This window comes from Babylonia areolata, chromosome 15 (genome assembly GCF_041734735.1).
Source record: "Babylonia areolata isolate BAREFJ2019XMU chromosome 15, ASM4173473v1, whole genome shotgun sequence".
Lineage (NCBI taxonomy): Eukaryota > Metazoa > Mollusca > Gastropoda > Neogastropoda > Buccinidae > Babylonia > Babylonia areolata.
The window spans coordinates 29,385,470-29,392,969 of record NC_134890.1 but is presented as its reverse complement, the minus strand read 5'-3'; the positions used below and the strand labels follow the sequence as shown (position 1 = coordinate 29,392,969).

The 7,500-nt window shown below is 47.9% G+C and overlaps 1 long non-coding RNA gene across 1 annotated transcript in view; it reads right to left on the bottom strand.

The window, feature by feature from the left end:
* The window catches only part of LOC143290252 (uncharacterized), a 277,023-nt gene extending 270,915 nt beyond the window's left edge, over positions 1–6,108 (bottom strand). Inside the window, exon 1 of the long non-coding RNA XR_013056357.1 lies at positions 5,898–6,108. This is a non-coding gene — a long non-coding RNA (uncharacterized LOC143290252). The remainder of the gene's footprint in view (positions 1–5,897) is intronic.
* Positions 6,109–7,500: the final 1,392 nt, after the last annotated feature.

Below are 7,500 nucleotides of genomic sequence, written 5' to 3'. Positions count from 1 at the left end.
AAACTTATAGCACTGGAAGCTATGCTCCTGGCGTACGTTCCAAAGTACTATCTTCAGTCCTTGAAAATGATCGGCCGTTCCTTTCACGTTTGTAGTCAGGTTGAAATACTAAGTTTTGACAACTTTGAAATTAGAAATAAAAACAAAAACCGGACTCAGATTATTTGCGGGAATTCTTCTTCTTCTTCGTCTGTGGGCTGGACTCTCCCATTCACTCGTATACATGTATAAGCGGGCTTTTATTTGCACGACCGTATTTACCTCGCCATATAGGCAGCAGTACTCCGTTTTCGGAGGCATTTTCGGGGAAAGTCCCAAACCCACAAGAAAACAAAGCAGAGGGTACTGGTCTGATGATCTACACATCAGCTATCAACTGACTGCCCAGAGAGGGGGATCACGGCGGAGGCCATGAAGTGGCTGGGGATGACGGAGTCTGGAAAACCAGGATTACCGGGCGCAACAGCCGAGTGGTTAAAACGCTGGACTTTCAACCTGAGGGTCCCAGGTTCGAATCTCGGTAACGGCGCCTGGTGGGTAAAAGGTGGAGATTTTTCCGATCTCTGAGGTCAACATATGTGCAGACCTTCTAGTACCTGAACCTCCCTCGTGTGTATACGCAAGCAGAAGATCAAATACGCACGCTGGAGATCCTGTAATCCATGTCAGCGATCAGTGGGTTGTGGTAACAAGAAGATACCCAGCAGGCACACTCCCCGGCAACGGAGTGTGGCTACCTACATGACAGGGTAAATAAACAAAACGGTCATACACGTAAAATGTCACATGTCTGTCCTGAGTGTGTATGTGTGCGTACCTGAAACCTGAACTGAATGAAACAGGAAACGAATGATGAGCGCCCAGTGGCAGCTGTCAGTCGGCTCTACCCAGGTAGGCAGTCTGCTGTGCAGATGACCCCGACTTTGTAAAAGCGCTTAGAGCTTGGTCTCTGACCGAGGATATGTGCTATAGAAATATCCGTATCATTCATCATCCGTCGTCATACTGTTGAGGGCACGGACGTCAGTATCGCCGCTGAACCTTTCCATCGTGTTTTCTTTTCATTTTTGATGGTGTTCTCATCGTTTACTTCTTCTTCGTCTTCTCGTTCATTTGTAGACGGACACCCCCGTCTCCGCCATGAAGGCAGCAGCATGCTGTAGGTCCTTCACAGAGATTCCGGGTCAGTGGAGTTGGGTCTGGCCAGCACCTCTTCCTCTGTACCTCAAGGAGGGGGCAGGACTGCAGAAGGTGATCCTTTTTTTTATGCTGCCCCATCATCTGCACCGTTTCATTGGCATTACTCCCACGCAGCTCATTTTAGATTCCCCCATACACGGACACACCCGGGTTCGTCCGTCACAGTTCCAGCGTCGGCAGGCCGCAGGGAACCATCGATGTTAGGTCGCCAGGAGGCCACACACCAGAGAAGACCCTGCACTGCTGCTGAGTCACTTCGGTGGTGTTCAGTGGTGCCTGTTCTGATGTAACGTACGGAAGGTGATCTGTTGTCTGTCTGTCAGTCCCACAGAGGGCCCCGTGCTGAGTGACCAATACAGAGTTTAGTGTATAAGTGAGTGGTTTGTGTGTCCACATTTTCGAGTTTAATATTCGGTCACACAGTGTTGGTATCACGGATTTCAAATCGCAAACTGTGCTCACTGAGACAGAGGGGCTGGAAGACTTTTTTTTTTTTTTAAAGAAAAGAAAAAAGGGGGAAGGGTATGGGCGGGGAGGGGGGAGAGTGGTGGTGGTGGTGAGGGGGATCGTTTTCTCCCTAAACCGTTGGAATCTGTTTCTCTGTCGTATCCATTGCAGAACTGACAGATTGTACATGCGTTATTGATCTTCTTTCCGTTCGAAGCTCACTCTTTCTTCCACTGTTATTGCTTTTTAACGTCGGATGTAGTTGGGTGGGGTGGGGGTGGGGGGGGGGGGGTAGCCTTTTGCCTACATGTCGGTTAATGGTCAGTTGTTGTTTTTTTTAATCAATCTATCTGTCTGTCTGTCTGTCTGTCTGTCTGTCTCTCTCTCTCTCTCTCTTTCTCTCTTTCTGTATATATATATATATAATTATATGTATAGTGCCTAAACCTCCTTCGTATATATATATATATATATATATATGAAAAACCATGTCATTTGACACACACACACACACACGAATGAACGAACTGTTTTATCCAAATAAAGTAAGTGGCTTTGGCATTCATTTGAATAAAACACTCTCTCTCTCTCTCTCTCTCTCTCTCTCTCTCTCAAACACACCCTCACTCACACACATACACACACACACACACACACACCACCACCACCACACACACACCACACACACACACACACACACACATACACACACACACACATTCACACACATACCCAAGTCAGGTAACTGCTCGGGAATCGCCGCTGACTCAAAGCGCAAGACATTTGACACATCTTCGATTTTTTTCCTTTCCCGGAGTCTCTCTCGGCCGGCGGCCAGGGAACTTCCATCGACCACCGGCTACACAGCAGGGATCGATGGCAAAAACCTCATGGCTCGCGCACGGCTAGAAGAGTGTTGAGCGAATGTGAAAGATGAAAAAAAAGAAGGGAAATATTTTTTTTCGATTTTTTTTTTTTTCTTCTTTCTTTCTTTCTTTTTCCTTTCCACCACTCACTTCGTCGACAAGCTGGGTACGATGAGGGGGACGGGGTGGGGGGGGGGGAAGGGCTGGGGAGGGAGGGTGGGTGGTAGGGGTTCTGTTCCGCCCCCCCCCCCCTTCCCCCAATCTTTAAAAGACCCCCACCACCCCTATCCCCCTTACCCCCACCCCCATCCCATTACCTCTCCCCCCCCTCCCCCCTCCACCCCACCCCCATTTAAAGCGAGTGACCTCAATTTATTTCTACGTTTTTAACGCCGAAAGGAATTTGAATGCGGGGTGGGGGTGGGGGGTTGCTGCTTTCTAAAATAGCTGAATTAAACACGATTTCTGCTGCTAGCATTCGCTGGAGCGTGGTGTGGGCGCGCGCGCGCGTGTATGTGTGTGTGTGTGTGTGTGTGTGTGTGTGTGTGTGTGTGTGTGTGTGTGTGTGTGTGTGTGTGTGTGTGTGTGTGTGTGTGTGTGTGTGTGTGTGTGTGTGTGTGTGTGTGTGTGTGTGTGTGTATGTGTGTGTGTGTGTGTGTGTGTGTGTGTGTGTGTGTGTGTGCGTGTGTGTGTGTGTATGTGTGTGTGTGTGTTTGTGTTTGTGTCTGTGTGTCTGTGCTGTTAGTATGTGTGTGGTCAATGTCAGTGTGTCTGTATGTGGTTGCCTGTGCGCATGTCTGTGTGTGTGCGTCTGTGAATGTATGGATCGACAGAGATGCGTGTGCGAGAGACAGAGAGAGAGGAGGGTTGGAGAGGAGAGAGAGAGACAGAGACTGACAGACAGACAGATGGGTAGAGAGAGACCGACTGACAGACAGACAGAGAGATGGGCGGGGGAGAGAGACAGAGACTGACAGACAGACAGATGGGTAGAGAGAGACCGACTGACAGACAGACAGAGAGATGGGCGGGGGAGAGAGACAGACAGAGACTGACAGACAGACAGATGGGTAGAGAGAGACCGACTGACAGACAGACAGAGAGATGGGCGAGGGAGAGAGACAGACAGAGACTGGCAGACAGACAGATGGGTAGAGAGAGACCGACTGACAGACAGACAGAGAGATGGGCGGGGGAGAGAGACAGACAGAGACTGACAGACAGATGGGCAGAGAGAGACCGACTGACAGACAGACAGAGAGATGGGGGGGAGAGAGAGACAGACAGAGACAGAGACAGAGATGAAGGGGAAAGAACCTGAAACAGGGAGACAGAGACAGAGAAATGAGATAGACAGCAGTTAGGCCTGAAAGTCAATAAGGCCCCCCCGAGATCGACAAAAAAGAAAAGAAAAAAAAATTGAAATAAAAAAACAAAACTGTACGCTTCAAACTCCACTGAACTAAGCGGTACTTTTTAATCAAATCAATCAATTTGTTTAAGGACAAATAAAACGCCCGCCTTTTATCCTGAAATTACGTATTTGAACGTAACCTAAAGTGAATTTAACAAACTGAAAAGAAGAAAGAGAAATGTATCGCTACATTATAAAAAAAACAACAAAAAACAACTGTTCCTTGCAAGCGATTCTTATCTGAGAAGCATAAAATCTTTACTGAAACGGATCCGCTTTCAACATCAATTAACATGACTCCCTCCAACTTCCCCCCCCCCCCCCCCCCCTCCCATTGATCTCTGATTCGACTGGTGTGTGTTTTGTTCTAATTGCTCCACAGTCTCTTTCGTAAGAACTTGAAAGAAAAAACAAACAAAAAAAGTTTTAGCGTTTCATCCTTTACATCGCGAGCGCGCACGCACGCACGCACACACACACACGCTCACACCAACACGCGCGCCCGCGCGAAACGTGAAAAATCAAGCAAGCAAACATGAAAGAAAACACACACGCACGCATGCACATACACACACACGCACACACACACTTAAAATTTTGAGACTGACACACGTACACACAAGAACATACTGTATATGTGCGCGTATACACATCTATCAACCAAACGCACGCGCGTGCACTCACACACACCCACGCGCGCACGCACACACACACACACACACACACACACACACACACACACACACACACACACACGCACACACACACACGCACAAATTTTCATCAATAGCACACTGAATCGACTCAGTCCCAGATTTATCTCTCTTTTTATCGTGGACAGAATATGCATGGGGCCCATCAGTTATGGTTATTACCACAGGTAAGTGATAGCACCTCACACCAACCATACCTGTAAGCAGACACGCCCCCCCCCCCCATCCCCCTCCCCCCCCCCCCCCCTCCCACCCCCTCCTCAGGTAAACAGCCCACACTGATACAGAAAGAACCGTGAACAATTGCCTCGTGCTGTGTGAAAATGAGCTAGCGCTGTGTGTGTGTTATCATACAGTTATTAAGAATTTCGTATACTGGTACACTTCATCAAATGAGTCGTATACACGCTCACATTCAATGCAAGCAAACAAACAAGCAAACGCGCACGCACACGCGCACACACACTGACACTGACAGACACACACGCACACACACACACGAAGATAGAATGACACCAGACAAAGATAAAGAATAATAATAGGGGTGGGAGACAGAATTCGAATGCAAATGATTTACTGATCATAGAAATAAAGAGAACACACACACACACACACACACACACACACACACACACACACACACACACACACACACTCACTCACTCACACTCACAGAGAGAGAGAGAGAGAGAGAGAGAGAGAGAGAGAGAGAGAGAGAGAGGAATATTACACCAATAAAAGGGGTGGGAGACAGAATTCGAATGCAAATGATTTACTGATCATAGAAATAAAGAGAACACACACACACACACACACACACACACACACACACACACACACAACACACACACAGAGAGAGAGAGAGAGAGAGAGAGAGAGAGAGAGGAATATTACACCAATAAAAGGCACGCGCGCGTAAACACAGAGACGGAGATTCTTTTCAGCTCAGTGACCCTCACCAATAACTGCACACGTGCACACACACACACACACACACACACACACACACACACACACACAGAGATTTACGTATACATACCACACACGCGCGAACCCTCGTGCTCGTACACACACACACACACACACACACACACACACACACACACACACACACACACACACACACACAACTTAAAACTGCACACAGAGCGGAAGGAAAATTAGCGAGACAATAGACAGACAGACAGACAGAGACAGAGACAGAGACTGCGTCGGAGAGACAGAGAGAGAGAGAGACAGACAGAGAACCTCAATCACCATCCATCATCCAGTTTCTTGTATTCCGAAAACCACCGTCACGGCACGACTCGCCACCACCATCACTCTCGCTCGCTGACTTTACGTTGTTGTGGAGAGTTTCGCGAGGGTCAAAAACTGTTGCACGTCACAGGTATCACGACCAACACACCACTCCATGCTTTTCCCCCCCCGACACGTGGAGAAGGTAGAGCAGAAAACCACACTTGCACTTTTTTTTCCCTTTTTTTTTTTTTTTTTTTTTTTTTAATCCACAATCTTTCGATTTCTTTTTCCTTTATAGATCTCCAAACACGCGTTCTTCTACACAAAACTTTCGGTTTTCAGTGAGGACCGGGTGGGGGGGGGGGGAAGGTGAGGTAGGGCGAGGGTGGGGGGGTGAGGTACGGCGGGTGGTGGGAGGTAGGTAGGTCAGTAGGCTATAGATATGATAAGCCAGGTGGGTGGAAAGGAAAAGGGGTATGTGGAGGCGAGAGAGAGGAGAAACAGGACTGAGGAAGATGGGGTGGGGGTGGGGGGTGGGGGGGGGAGGGAGCAACGAATAGGGGTAGAGGGGTGGGGGGTGGGGATATCAGGTAAGGTGAAGTGCATCTTCCGTGTTTTGTGGGCAAACTAGTTGGTTGTTATTGGCAGCAGGAGGCAAAGGGGGGAGGGAGAAAGTGGGAACGAGGGAAAGGGAGAAGGAAGGGGAGGAGGAGGAGGAGGAGGAGGAGTGGTAGGGAGGAAGGGTGAATATGGGGGGGGTGGAGGGGGGGGTTGTGCTTGGCAGTGCAAAGATGGCAAACTTCGATAAATATACGTGGAGCAAGGAGAAAGGTAAAGAGACTGAGCAACGGCATATGGGGCGACTTGGGTAACAAAATGGCAGGGCTGATACAGGGAACTAGAGATAAGAGGGTCAATCATAACATTATAAAATAGAAAAAAAAAACAAAGTATGTAAAAAGAGAGAGAGACCGACCCGTTCGGGGAAGACTGGCACAAACAGCGGGAAAAGTGACAGGCTGGTGGATTGTTATGTGGGGTGGCAATAATGATAATAATAATGATAATGATAATAATAATAACAAACATTGGGAGTCCTTTTACCCATTGCGGAGTCAGTAGGGATGGGTACAGAATGAGAACTGAAGATCACAGTTTCCATACGGGGGGGGGGGGGGGGGGAATGACAAGCACTGTAATAACGGGTTATCAAGAGTTTGCAGTCACGGGTCATAATAAATCGTACACTGCCGCTCCAGAACTGAACACAAACCCCACACCCCTGTCGGCCTTTTCCAAAACAACTGTCACCGCCTCCACAATCAATTCAAGTCCATTCAACAAAAGCACAGAAACGAAAATCAATCAGCTCAGTCGCGGCCTTCAGTTCAACTGCTGCCAGTCCCGCCGCAGGAAACAAGCAAACAAACAAACAAAACAAAACAAGCAACGTGGATGAAACGAAAGGAAAGACATTCACGTTTTGAGTCCATTAACTTTTTTTTTTTTTTTCAAGCACGAAAAAGAAAGAAACAAAATCGTAGCAACGGTTCGACTAAACATGCATCTACATTACATCATAAAGAAGGTGGGATATATATATATATATATCATGAAG